This window comes from Nycticebus coucang, chromosome 18, assembly GCF_027406575.1.
Source record: "Nycticebus coucang isolate mNycCou1 chromosome 18, mNycCou1.pri, whole genome shotgun sequence".
NCBI lineage: Eukaryota > Metazoa > Chordata > Mammalia > Primates > Lorisidae > Nycticebus > Nycticebus coucang.
Genome location: NC_069797.1, coordinates 2,989,081 through 3,004,323, shown reverse-complemented (window position 1 = coordinate 3,004,323; position 15,243 = coordinate 2,989,081). Strand labels below are relative to the sequence as shown.

At 40.9% G+C, this 15,243-nt stretch overlaps 1 non-coding gene across 1 annotated transcript; it reads left to right on the top strand.

Annotated features, from left to right (window-relative positions):
* Window positions 1–4,423: 4,423 nt before the first annotated feature.
* On the top strand, window positions 4,424–4,495 carry TRNAW-CCA (transfer RNA tryptophan (anticodon CCA)). The gene has a single exon. It is a non-coding gene; the product is annotated as a tRNA-Trp (tRNA).
* Window positions 4,496–15,243: the final 10,748 nt, after the last annotated feature.

The window sequence follows — 15,243 nt, the reverse complement described above, 5'->3', positions numbered from 1 at the left end:
GAGACTATGCTAAGTAAGATAAGCCAGTCCTGAAAGGACAAGTATTGTATGGTTTCACTTATAAGTTCTTACACTATTGAATGTTTGTTTCCAGAGGCTGAGGTTAGAAAGGAGTGGACTGTTATTATTAATGGCAGAGTTTCATTGGGGGGAGATTATGAAGTTCTAGAGATAGTGTCAATGTATAACAGTGTAAATGTATTTAATGGCACAAAACTTTACTTTATTTATTTATTTATTTTTTGTAGAGACAGAGTCTCTCACTTTACCACCTTCAGTAGAGTGCCATGATGTCACGGGACCCACAGCAACCTCTAGCTCTTGGGCTTCCGCGATTCTCCTGCCTCAGCCTCCCGAGCAGCTGGGACTACAGGCACCGCCACAACGCCCAGCTATTTTTTGGTTGCAGTTCAGCCAGGGCTGGGTTTGAACCCACAACCCTCGGTATATAGGACCGGCGCCCTACTCACTGAGCCACAGGTGCCACCCGACTTTTAAATATTTTTAAAAATTAAAAATAATAAAATGTTACCATTTCATTCTATGGTTTATTTTATCACAATAAAGAAAGAAAAATATCATTAGAAACAAATTGTTTTTCAGTGAGAGTGAGAAGACAATTCAATGGAGAAAAAATAGACTTTTTCATAAATGGCCCTGGGATAATTAGATATCCATAGGCAAAAAAATGAAATTAGGTCCCTACCTCACATCATACACAAGAGTTAACTCAGAATTGAGTAGATACCTAAATTTAAGAGCTAGAACTATAAAACTACTAGAAGAAACATAGAAGTAAATTTTCATGATCTTGGAATAGGCAATGATTTTTAGCACAGTGACAAAAGAAAATATAGATAAATTAGACCATCAAAATTTAAAACTTTCATGCTTCAAAGGATATCAAAAATGTGAAAAGACAACCCACAAATGGATAAAAAATATTTGTAAGCCAAATATCTGATAAAAGACTTGCAGCTCAATAATGAAGGCAATTCAGTTTTTTAAATGGACGAGGAGTTTGAACAGACATTGCTCCAGAGATGGTCAAAAAAGAGCACAAAGTATGTTCAAAGTCCTTACTCATGAGGAAAATACAAACCAAAACCCCAGTGATACACCACATCATACCCACCAGAATGGCTGTAATGAAAAAGATGAAAAAATAGCAAATGTTGGTGAGGATGTGGAGAAATTGCAACAGGAGTGTTGGTGAGGCCATAAAAGCAGTCTTACAGCTCCTCAAAAAGTTAAAGATATGACCCCAAAGAGTTACCATATGACCCAGCAATTTCACTCTTACTTATATATTCAAAAGAATAGAAATTAAGTTCACACAACATGGGCACGAATGCTCATAGCAGTATTATTCACAATAGCCATTGTAAATATATGTACATGTATGTATGTGTATACGTGTGTGCATGCATGTGTGTTTCAGAATTATTAACCCACATGACTGAGAGAAAATATTTACTGAGATGATTACATTGTGTGTGTATAGTTTTTTATGTCTTTAGCTTTTGGTCTTTTTTTGTTTTGAGACAAGAGTCTCACTTTGTCACTCTCTGGTGAGTGCCCTGGTGTTAGATTCTCTTGCCTCAGCCTCCCTAGTAGCTGAGACTACCCGGCTATTTGTTGTTGTTGCTGTTTAGCACGCTGGGTTCGAACCCACCAGCCCTGGTGTACGTGGCTGGCGCCCTAACCACTGAGCTCTGGATGCCGAGCCTTTTGTCTTTATATTTACAGTTTACTTTTTCTTGCAAAGTAATCTAGGTTAGTTCTTTTCGTCCCCAAGGCCTTCATCTTGATTGTGTTATTCATTTGTGATACAGTTAGCTTATTTGTTACTTTTAGGTTCCATTTCAGGTTCACACATCGCACATACACAAACACACATGCCCTGATTAGTTTTAATTATTTTCTTTAAATATCTACTCATACACATACTTCATAATAAGTATGTACTGTAGACTATAGAGAGTTGGGGTTCTCACTGTCAGAGACTTCGCAAATAAGGAAAAGGTAAGGGATAACACCTTGCAACCAGAACAGCTAAAACCCAGCTTTTGGTTTCTGAACAACATAATTGAATTGGAAACAGAGCCCCTTGGAGAAATGGTTGATTCTAGGGCGGGAGCAGGGAAAGCACAAACTAAGCCTGGAACACTTTGTGCCCTGAAGTAAGGAAGTGTTAAGATGAAGATGGGGGCCTGTCAAAAGAACACAAGAGACAACCGGAAGAAGCTTCTGAGAGCTGCAGCCTGAACATTTTCAGCAACAACAGAAAAATGGTATTCTGTGCCATTAAATGGTATTCTGTACCACTTAAAAAACATCCATAAGTCTGTATTGATGCAAATAAATAACTGGACATATAATACGTGGTAGGTAAGCAAATGAGGAAGAACAGCTCTTCCCTATAGGAGAATCACAATGATAAGTGCAGATGGAAAAAGGGAAATAGAAACCAGTAGATGACACCACAGTAATAATTGTTGCAGTCAAGAAGTCTGCCACAATCAGTGGGTGCAAATTTGAGGAGAAACAAGATGTTTCCATAGTCTGACGACACTGACCCTAAGATATTTATTAATTACAAAAGGGAAAATAGCATTGCAGTGGAAAAATTCAGCTGACACACAGCCGATTGAGGTTAACACCAGCAGTAACAAGACCTATCGACCACCCACACTAGATTAGAAGTGGGGAGGTGGCTCACACCTGTAATCCCAGCACTCTGGGAGCCCGAGACGGGTGGATTGCTCCAGCTCGGTAGTTGGACACCAGCCTGAGCAAGAAGGAGACCCTGTCTTTAAAAACGGCCAGTGGGGCGGCGGGCGCCTGTAGTCCCAACTACTCAGGAGGCTGAGACAAGAGAACCGCTTGAGCCCAAGAGATTGAAGTTGCTGTGACTAGCCATTATAAATATACGTGTATACGTGTGTGTGATAAAACTGTAACAGAAAGTGAGAAGGGGATACCCTGCTGAGTCAGGTGGAAGGCGGAGATGGGGGACACCGGAGGATTTGGAGGTGGCTAGCAGGTTCTGTTCCTCGGCCTGGCTAACAGTGACAAATGTGTTCCCTTTGTGACACTTCATTAAGCTGTATTTTTATTTTGTTCTGTTTTCTGTCACTCTTGTATACAGTAAGAAAGGTTTGACAAACATTGGTGAATACTTGTGTATACCTTGGGTGGAAGGAAATCTGGACAGAAAAGTGCTTACAGTGGATGGTGGGATTACTGAGTTCTTAAAATTTATTTATTTTATTTTATTTATTTATTGAGACATCTCACTCTGTTGCCCCAGGCTAGAGTGCATCTTAGCTCACAGCAACCTCAAACCCCTGGGCTCAAGGGATCCTCTTGCCTCAACCTCCCGAGTAGCTGGGACTGTAGGCACCTGCCACAGGCCCTGCTGGTTTTCCTCTTATCGGTAGAGACGAGGTCTCACTTTCTCAGGCTGGTCTGGAACTCCTGTCCACCGGCCTGGCCTCTCAAGGTGCTAGGATTACAGGTGTGAGCCACCGCGTCCGGCTGGGATTATTGATTTTAATTTTTATTACACTTGTCTATAACGTCTACATTTTCAAAAATAAATTTTTATAAAGGGGGAGCGCTCAGAGCACTTTTTTTTTTTGAGACATAGTTTCACTTTGTTGCCCTGGGTAGAGTGCTGTTGTGTCACAGCTCACAGCAACCTCAAACTCCTGGGCTTAAGCGATTCTCTTGCCTCAGTCTCCCAAGTAGCTGGGACTACAGGCGCCCACCACAACGCCCAGCTAATTTTTTACTGCCCCTGTCATTGTTGTTTCGCTGGCCCGGGCTGGGTTCGAACCCGCCAACCTCGGTGTATGTGGCGGGCTCTGTAACCACCGAGCTACGGACACCAAGCCCGTATTGTTTTTCTTCTAAGCTACAAAGTCACTTTCTAAGCGTGGCCACAGTCTTCTTTTCCACTTTTATCATTTGGATGGAGACAATAACACCCAGGGGACAGGCATCCTCCCAGCCCTCACTCCCCGGCACCGAGCAGGGCGCAGGTTTCACAGTCGCCTCCCCCAGTGTCTCTCTGGCCTCTCGGGGGCGGGGAGAAGCCCCTGGCTGGCCCCCCAGCTCTGCCGGGACTTGCACCCCCTGGAGACAACCGCCTGGGTCGTTCGGGCCGGCAGAGACACCACCCAGCGCTCCGCGCCCCGCTCGCTGGGCGCCCTCGGGCGGCCCAGCCCTCAATCCCCAGCCCGGTGGCGCCCGGCGACCTTCCTGGCAGGGGGCGGCGTCCCGGCAGTGCTGCTGGACGCCCCGCCGAGCCCTCCGACCCGTCCCTGCACTCCTTTTTGGTTTGGCCCCAAGTTCGGGCGAAAAATAAAAAAAGATTTGCCTGAGGAAAAGGCCAGATCAAATGCCAAGTTCCCTTGGCGATCTCGTGGCGCAATGGTAGCGTGTCTGACTCCAGATCAGAAGGCTGTGTGTTCAAGTCACGTCGGGGTCAATTTCCCATTTTACTATCTTAATAGCAGAAAGCTTGCGCTGTTTGTGACCTTACCCTGAAAGACAGCCTCACATTTCTCCGCCTTTCACACCTTTAAGTCACCAAAAAAGTAAGCCCCTGAAAGACAAAGACAAGGAAAAAAAAAAAAAGGCAACAGAAAATAGATAAGGGCAAAACAATTCATAGAAAATGAAATATACAGTAAAATAAAGTGCTTTTTAAATTTTAGATTAATATCTAGGGTACAAATATTTAGGGTACAAATGCTTGGGTTACATTGTTTGAGTTGTTAGGTAAAGTTCGGGTTGTAGTTGAGCCCCTCACCCAGGGGGTGTGCTGTGTACCCTTACATTGTGCGTGGTGGGTTAGGGTTAGGGTGAGGGCTACTTGTTTTCGTTTTGTTTGTTTGTTTTGAGACATAGTGTTGTTCTGTCCCCTGATAGAGTGCAGGGGCGTCATCATAGCTCACAGCAACCTCAAAGCCCTGGGCTTAAGTGATCCTCCTGTCTCAGCCTCCCAGAGTGGTTAGGGTTACATGCACACACCACCGGGCTCCACAGCATGAGTTACTTTTTAACGTGTAAGAAACAGCATTCATAATAAGAGAAATGCCAATTAAAATTTCTAGCAGAAGTAATTACAAAATAATATCCTTCATTCAGTCAATTTACAAATGTTTTCTAGTTAAGTTTCTCAGTATCGCTTCTGTTCCTTTTGTTGCACATTTTTTGCAGAAATTCCATTTACTGTTCCATATGTTGGATTATTATCATCAGATAATGGATGAGTATGTTTCTCTCTGCTCACATCTATCACCTCCTCTCAACTTGTTTCCTCTATTTCTATTTTCCCCCCTGCTTTGGGGCATCTTCTCAGGCTTGCCTGCTATCTGAGGACTCCACTTTTTGCAACTTCATTTTTCCTCTTTAAACTGAGAGCATTGGAACTCTGTCTTTGCAGTTTTAGTTCCCTTCTGATGTATCTATATTTTATTCTCCTCCCTCTTAAACTCAGCCAATTGCTCCATAAGTCTTTTAAGTAAATATACACACAAACATACACACGCACACATATATGGGGAGGGGAGTTTATTTACCATAGGGGTAGGGAGTTCCACAGTGCTTTTATTTTCTGGAAAATATTCATAATAAAATGTCTATCCTCGTGCTTTAACTAGAATCTGAAGGGGAATAAGGCCTTATATTAATATTAGTCAGGATTTTCCAGAGAAACAACGAATAGATTGCATGTGTCGAGAGAGAGGGAGAAGGGAGAGATATGGGGGAGAAAAGGAGAAATAAAGAGAGGAAAAGAGAGAGAATGATTTATCTTAAGGAATTCGCTCACTCAATTGTGGTCCAATGTCTAAAATTTGAAGGATAGGCCAACAGGCTGTAGACTCGGGAAAAAGTTGATGTTCAATCTGAAGGTGCTCTGTGGACAGAATTCCCTCTTCCTAGGGGGAGGCCAGTCCTTCTTCCCTCAAGGCTTTTAACTGATTGGATGAGTCCTACCTATTGGCCTCATTTTAACGTAATTACTTCTTCAAAGACACTCTCTCCAAATACATTCTAGGGTACTGGGGGTTATAAGGACTTCAACACAGGAATTTGAGAGAATACAATTCAGCCCATAAGAGACACCAGTTGGGATTTTTTAATCATTAATTATTATTATGAGTACATAATAGTTGTATATATTCATAGGGTACATGTGACGTTTTGACACGTGCATACAATGTGAATTAATCAAATCAGGGCAATTAGGGAATCCATCTCCTAAGGCATTTATCATTTCTTTGTGTTACCAACATTCCAATTCCACTCTTTCAGTCATTTTAAAGTATACCCTAACTTACTATTAATTATAGTCACTTTGTTGTGCTATCGGATATTGTTCATTCTATCTATCTAAATATATTTTTGCACCTATTAGCCATCCCCACTTTATCCTCTCTCCCTGCTACCCTTCCTAGCCTCTGGTAACCATCATCCCACTATCTCTGTGAAGTCAATTATTTGTAATATCTAGTTCCCACATAGGAGCAAGATTTGTCTTTCTGTGCTTGGCTTATTTCGAGTGCAGGGTTTCATTCTCCCTTGTGCTGTATGCTGTTCCATTGTGTCTGTGTGTTCCACATCCATTGATCTGTTGATGGAGACTTAGGCTGACTCCCTATCTCAGCTGCTGTGAATAGTGCCGCAGTAAACATGGGAGCACAGATACTTTTTCAATATACTGACTTTCATTGGATATATACGTAGCAGGGGATTGCTGGGTCATGTGGTAACTCCATTTTCAGTTTTTTGTCAAGCCTCCATCTGTTCTCCACGGTGGCTGCAGTAATTTACATTCCCACCAACACTGTCTGGGGGTTCCTCTTTCTCCACATCCTCACCAGCATTCATTATTGCCTCTCTTTTTTGACGACAGCCTTTCTAACTGGGGTGAGGTGATACCTCATTGAAGTTTTGATTTGCATTTCTCAGATGACTAATGATTTGGAGCATTTTTTTATATATCCCTGTTGGTCATTTGTATGTCTTCTTTTGATAAATGTATATTCAAATACTTTGCCCAGTTTTTAATTGGATTATTTGACTTTTCCTATTGAATTGTTGGAGCTCCTGATGTATGCTAGTTATTACTTCCTTGTCAGATGGGTAATTTGCAAATATCTTCTCCCATTCTGTGGGTCGTCTTTTCACTTTGTTGATTGTTCCCTTTTCTGTGCTGAAGCTTTTTAGCTTGATGTGATCCCATCCAATTTTGCTTCTGGTGCCTGTGCTGTGAGAGTTATTACTCAGGAATTCCTTGCCCAGACCAATGCCCTGAAGCATTTCTCCAATGTTTTCTTAGTTGTTTTACAGTTTCCAGTCTTGTATTTAATTCTTTAATCCGTTTTGGTTTACTTTTTGCAAAGATGAAGCCTGAGATGAAGTCTAATTTCATTCTTCTGCATATGGGTATCTAGTTTTCCCATCACCATTTATTAAAGAGACTGTCCCTTCCCCACTGTATGTTGTTGGCACCTTCATTGAAGATGGTTTCACTATAGATGTATGGATTTATTTCTGGGTTCTCTATTCTGTTCCATTGGCCTGTGTGTCTGTTTTGTTCCAGTAAAACTGTGTGTCTGTTTTTGTGGCAGTAAAAACTGAAACAGTTTTTGCGCTGTTTCAGTTACTATAGCTCTGTAGTACCACATATAATTTGAAGTCAGGTAATGTGATTCCCCTAGCTTTCTTCTTTTTTTTTAGAATGGCTTTGGCTATTCTGGGTCTTTTGTTGTTCCATATGAACATTAAGGTTAATTTTTCTATTTCTGTGAAGAATGTCATTGATATTTTGATGGGGGTTGCATTGAATCTAGACTTTATTTTTTAAAGTATTTTTAGGTTCATAGCAAAATTGAGCAGAAGTACAGAAATCTCTCTTATACCTCCTGCCTCCACTCACAGCCTCCTCCATTCCCAACATCCCCACCAGAGTGGTACGTGTGTTACAATTGGTAACCTACACTGACACATGATTATCATCCAAAGATCACTCATCACTGTCACACGTCTTTACTGCCTGAAGTCCATAGATTACAAGAGGGTTCATTCTACATGTTGTATATTCTGTGGTTTTGGACTAATGTAGAACAGCATGTGTTCCCCACTAGACTGTCACATGGAGGAGTTACCCTGCCTAAGAATCCTCTGTGCTCTGCCTACTCATCCCGCCCTTCCACCCCTAGAAATCTCTCTACTGTCTGTGTAGTTTTGCCTTTTCCAGAATGTCGTGTAATTGGAATCATACCATGCGCAGTCTTTTTAGATTGGTGCCTATAACTTGGTAATATGTGTTTAAGATTCCTCCATGTCTTCTGCTGTCTTTATGCTAACTCCTGTCTTCTGAGTGCTGTGTAGGATTCCGTTATTTCTGTCAACATCTGCACTTGTCACCCTGTCCCACAGCTCTAACACCATCCCCTGAGATTCTGCTCTGTAGCCTAGAAATCCAACAATATTATGAAATACCTAATTATTTTTAACATTTTTATTGTAGTAAAATACACACGATATGAAATTTATCATTCTAACCATTTTAAAGTGTACAATTCAATGACATTAAGTACATTTGCAATGTTGTGCAACCATCACCACTACCTAGGTCCAGAATTTTTCACCATCCCAAAAGGAAATGCTGTACTCAGGCAATCACCCCACATTCCCCCCTCCTCCCAGGCTCTGTCAAATACTAATCTTTCTTCTGTCTCTATGGATTTTCCTAATTTTTGCATTTCATATAAATGAATTAAACATTATGAAGTGGCCTTCTGTCTCTGGTTTGTTCACTTAGCGTGTTGTCTGGGTTCATTCCTGTTATAGTAGGTATCGATGCTACATTTCCTTATATGGTTGAGGAACAGTCCATGATATTGTACTCATTAAATTGTAAGTATTCTTTATACAATGTGCATACTAGACCCTTATACACTATAAGACTTTGATATGCTTTGAATGTGTGTCCCTTTCAAAACTCCTGTTGAAATGTAATTGTCATTGCGATAGTATTGGAAGGTGGAACAATTAAGACGTGTTTAGATCATGGGAGTTTTGCCTCATGAATGAACTAATGCCATTATCATCAGCCTCACTCCTTCTCTCTCTTTGCTGTCTGCGATGTGATGCCTTCTGCCACATTATGATGCAGCAATAAGGCCCACATCAGATACCAGCCCCTCCATCTTGGACTTCCCATTGTCCAGAACTGTGAACCAATAGATTTCTGCTCGTTATAAATTACCCAGACTGTGGTATTCTACTATAGAGCACAAAAAATACTAAGACAGATTTGGAAATATTTTTCCCATTTTGTTGTTTATCTTTTCATCAATAGATAGTGGCATTTGATGCAGGAAACTTTTTAATTTAGATAGAGTTCAATTTATCTATTTTGCTTTTGTTGCTTATACTTTTGTTGCCATGTTTAAGGATCCATTGCCACGTCCAAGCTTTTATATTTATGTATTTTATCCATTTGAGGATTTTTTTGTATGTAGCGTGAAGAAAGGGTTCTGCTTTCTTTGGTGTGTGCATGTCCAGTTTTCTTTGCACAATTTGTTAAAGAAAGAATCTTTCCATATTGACTGGTGTAATCACCTCCTTTGAAAATCAGTTGATCATAGGTGTGTGTTTATTTAGAGACTTAAATTCTACTCCATCGATCTATACATGTCTCTTATGCCAGGGAACCATTTTGATTGTTTTTTCTTTTATTTTTATTGATATATAATTGTCGTACATATGTGTATTTTTTGAGCACATGATATTTTGATACAATCATATCATGTGTAATGATCAAATCAGGGTGATTGGAACATCCACTATCTCAAACATTTGCCTTTCTTTATGCTGGGAACATTTGAATTCTTCTCTTCTAGCTCTTTTGAAATATATTTACAATAGATCATTAACTATAGTCACCCTACTAAAATATAAACTTAGATCTTATTCCTTCTATACAATTATATTTTTGTACCCGTTAATCAACCTCTCTTCATACCCCTCCACCATCTCTAGAGTCTGGGCATCAATCTCTTCCTTCTGGAGATGCACATTTTTTAGCTCCCACATGACTGAGAACATATGATATTTGTCTAATTGTGTCTGGCTTATTTCACTTAATATAATTTCCTCCAATTCCATCCAAGTTGCTCCAAATGACACAATTTCCTTCTTTTTAATGAATGAATAATATTCTACTGTATGGTATGTGTACACACACACACACATATATATCTATACCACATTTTATTTATCCATTTCATTGGTTGATGAACGCATCAGTTGATTCTACATGTTGGCTATTATGGATAGGGCTACCATAAACAGTCAGACAACTGCTCCAGTATATTGGTTGCCTTTCTTTAGAGTATATACCCAGTAGTGGGATTTCTAGATCATATGGTAGTTGTATTTTTAGTTTTTTGAGGAACCCCCATACTGTTTCTCTTGTGGCTTTACTAATGTACATTTCCACCAACAGTGTATGAGGGCTCCCCTTTCTCCACATACTTGCTAGCATTCATTATTTTTTGCCTTCTTAATAAAAGCCATTTTTACTGGGATGAAATGATATCTCATTGTGATTTTAATTTGCATTTCCCTGATGAAAAGTTTTGATTGTTTTAATTATTGTAGCTTTGTAGTAATGTCTGAAATCACAATGTATGAGTTTTTGAATTTTGTTATTTTTCAGTACTATTTTGTCTATTTGAGACCCCTTGCAATTCCATATGAATTTTAGAATCAGTTTTTCTATTTCTGCAAAAACAGGCCATTGAGTTATTGATAGGAACTTCATTACATTTTAGGTTATTTGGGGTAGTGTTGCCATTTGAACAATATTAAGTCTTAACATTTATAAACATGGAAAGTCTTTCCATTTATTTAGGCCTTCTTTAATTCCTTTCAACAAATTTTGTAGTTTTCAGTGTACATGTCTTACACCTCCTTGGTTAAACTTACTCCCAAGTATTTTATTCTTACTAAATATATTATAAATGAATTGTTTTCTTAATTTCCATTGTGGATTATTAGTGTATAGTGTATAGAAATATACATTGTTAGTGTATAGAAATATAACCAAGTATCACTTGTTGGTCTTGTATGCTAAAGCTTTGCTAAATTCACATATTAGCACTAATTGGGTATGTGTGTATATTCTTTAAAATATTCAATATACAAGATCATGTCATCTGTAAAGAGGATAGTTTTGCTTATTTTCTAATGTTGATGTCTTTTATTTCTTTTTCATTCATAATATCTGGCTTGAACTTTTGGGAGGCTGTTGAATAGAAGTGGTGAGTCCATGATCTGACAAGGAAAGCTTTCTGTCTTTCAAGATTGAGGTGTGATGTCAGCTATAGATGGGGTTTTCCTAAACTCCTTTTATCAGGCTGAACCAGTTCCCTTCTATTCCTAGTTTTTTAGTGTTTTTATGATGATAGGGTGTTGAATTTTATCAAATTATTTTTCTGTGTGAACTGCAATAATCATGTGAGATTCTTCCCTTCATTCTATTAATGTGGTCTCTACATTAATTGGTATTTTATGTTAAACCAAACTTGTATCCATGAGATAAATCAAACTTGGTCATATCATAGCGCATAATCCTTTGAGTACACTTCTGTATTCAATTTGTTAGTATTTTGATAAAGATTTTTTGTAACTGTATACATAACAAGTACTGGTTGTAGTTTTCTTATGACATCTTTGACGCAGGTATAAAGGGTAATGTTGGTCTCATAGAATGAGTTAGGATTGGTTCTCTTTGGTGGACTACAATTAGAGAAAGATGGGTATTCATTCTTCCAATATTTGATAGTATTCACCAGTAAAGCCGTTTAGCCTTTTTTTTTTTGTTGTTGTTGATAGGTTTCTGATTCATTCTTTTTATTAAAAAAGATATCCTTTAATGAAAACAATGTAACCTAATTCTATGTGCCCCCATATTAATCTGAAAAAAAAAGGTATTCTTAGATTTTCTATTTCTCCTTCAGTCTGTTTGGAAGTTTTTGTGCTTCTGGCCTATGATGTGATGACTCACCCCTGTAACCTAGCACTTTGGGAGGCTGAAGTGAGCGGATTGCTTGAACTCAAAGTTGGAGACCAGCCTGAACAAGAACGAGACCCCTTCTCTCTACTAAAAATAGAAAAACCATCCAGGTGTGAGGGAGACTGTAGTCCCAGCTACTTGGCAGGCTAAGGCAGAAGGATGACTTGAGCCAAGGAGTTGGAGGTTGCTGTGAGCTATGAGGCCAGGGCACTCTGCTCAAGGCACAGAGTGAGACTCTGTCTCAAAAAAAGAAGAAAGGTAAGGTAAGATAGAGTTTAATTTTCACATACTTGGAAATTTTCTGTTTTTCCTTCTGTTAATGTTTTTTAGTTTCCTCGTAATATAGTTAGAGAAAATATTTTGTTTTACCTCAGTCTTTTTAAATTATCGAGACTTGTTTTGTGGCGTTTGGGTTAACCTGGAAATTGTTCCCCATGCCCTCGAGAGGAATACTGGAGAGCATTGCGGCTGTTGTCGGGTGGAGAGTGAGAGCTTTGAATGGTCTGAACTCTGGGGTTCAGTAATTCAAGAGATGGCCAGGAGAGGGCGCAAGGCCCTTGTGAAACTGGACGCGAACTCCCTGCACTGCATTTCCTCCGCGGACACGGATGCGCCTCTACGCGCGCGTGTTCCCTCCGCAGCGCGGCCACCGCGTCCCGCGTGGGCACCTGCTCTTCCCTCGGGAGCGACGCAGGAGGGGCCGCAGCGGCCTCTGGACGAGCTGTTGTGGCCGCGTCCTCCGAGAGGAAAAACCCTATTCCGGGACTGACAGCGGGGGAGGGAGCTTTGTCCCTGGCTGCTCCAGGACGTTTCTCCTAATAGGAGCGCGGAAGCTTCGTGGTCTGGACTGAACCCGGGGTTTGTCTCCACTTTCTCACAGAGCCCTGGGCGCCCGGTCAGCGGCTGGTGTCTCCAATGTCAAAGCCAGAATTCAGTATAATTTTACTTTCCTGGCTTTATGAAAGCAAACTAATCTGTAATATTTTAAAAATATGCTTAATAGCTTGTCTCTTTTTGAGAGAATTGCAGTTTGACAATTAGTCATGACCCAGTGATCTTAAATGATTTTCATTTCAGATCAATATGAGGGTTCAGACGATTAGGTTACAATGTTTGCATTTATTAGGTAAAGTTCCAGTTGTGGTTGTGTATAAGTTTTAATTAATTCCGACTGGCTGAATCACCTTCAGGACCTCACTATGACTGATGAGTTTAAAAATATGTCAAGAAAACTTCTCAATCTGCATAATCTGGTATCTGCTTGAGTTTAGGAGTTTGAGGCTGCAGAGAACTGTGGCCAGCCTGGGCAACAAAGGAAGTCTCTGCAAAACAAACCAAAAAATAAAAATAAAAAAAAGACACTGTATACAATTATAAGGGCACAGTTGATTCAAAGACAAGTGCTACATTGCCTCTTTATCACTTAATCCCTGCAGCTTCTGGGCTGACATAACTTCCTTACTATTCTGAGTGTCCTGACTAATCTTGCTATGCCTATCTTCCCCCATAAAGCTTTCATGATACCTTCGGCATAGTTCTCAGACCTCTGACAACTGGATCTATCAAATAGCACCATTATCTACGCTCTTTGCTTTCCCGCTTTCCGAAGCACTATGACCGAATCGCCGGCTCTGCGGCAGCCGCCAGAGCCTCCCTCAGGCACCGCTGGAGAAGCCGGAGACCCAGCCGGAGTTCTGGCCGAATAACCAAAGCTTTTCCGGCTCCCTCCGCCGCCGCCAGGCCCAGAACAGGCATTTCCCTCGGTGAGGACGCGGTCCCAGCTGGTCCAGCCCAGAGCGGAGCTCGGCGCCCAAGTGGGACTCGGGTCCCACCCCCACAGAGGGAACGCGCAGGCGCGGGACGTTCCGCGGGGGTGGGGGTCGGGCGCCCCTTGAGGCCATCCGGGCGCGGTGCAGGGAGCTTTTAGCTCTCGCGTCCGCGGACCCCTGGGACTTTCTGACTCGCTGGAAGTGAATTTGCCCCTGTCTCCAGGTTATCTCATTTGCTGGCATACATTGCTCATGCTATTGCCTTGTGATTCCTTTTCTTCCTGTGGCAATGTTCCCACTTTCTATTCTAATTTCATTATATTTTTTAAAATCTAAGTTTTCCCGTTTTTTCTTGATCAGTCTAGATAAAGATTCGTTGATTTGGTTGATCCTTTCAAAGAAACAACTTTTGATTTTATAGTCTATCTCTCTATTCCTTATTTCCTTTATCTCCACTTTTTTTTTTTTTTTTTTTTTTTGTAGAGACAGAGTCTCACTGTACCGCCCTTGGGTAGAGTGCCCTGGCATCACACGGTTCACAGCAACCTCTAACTCTTGGGCTTACGCGATTCTCTTGCCTCAGCCTCCCGAGCAGCTGGGACTACAGGCGCCGGCCACAATGTCCGGCTTTTTTTGTTGCAGTTTGGCCGGGGCTGGGTTTGAACCCGCCACCCTCGGCATATGGGGCCAGCGCCCTACTCACTGAGCCACAGGCGCCGCCCCCTTTATCTCCACTTTAATCTTTACTGTTTCTAACTTCGTCTAACTTTGGGTTTAGTTTGTTCTTCTTTTTCTAGATCCTTAACATGTAAAGTGAGGTATGGATTTGAGAGCTACCTTGAGAGCCATGTACAGAATCCAACAAAGCAAGGGAAAGGATGTTCAGCCGCATTAGCCACTAGGGAAATGCAGATCAAAACACCACAATGAGATTATCACTACACACCTGTGGGAAGGGCTAAAATAAGTAATCACCGCACCAAAAGCTGGTGAAGAGGCAGAGAAACTGGATCATTGCTGGTGGGAATGTAAAATAGTACAGCCACTATGGAAAAAGAGTTTGGCAGTGTCTCAAAAACTAGACGTGCAACTACCATTTAATGCATCAATTGTACTTCTCAAAATATTATGCAAAGAAATAAAGACATTGATGTTCTCACACACACACACACACACATGCAAAACCTTTATTTTCAATTTTTTATAGATGCTTTATTTGTAACAGCAAAAATCCAGAGACAAACTAAATGGCCATTTGTAACTGATTGGACAAACTGCTATATTCATACCATGGAAAACTACTTGGCAATAAAAGCAGATGAAAATGGATACATACATCAACCTGCAGAATCTCCAGAGAAGTATCCTGAG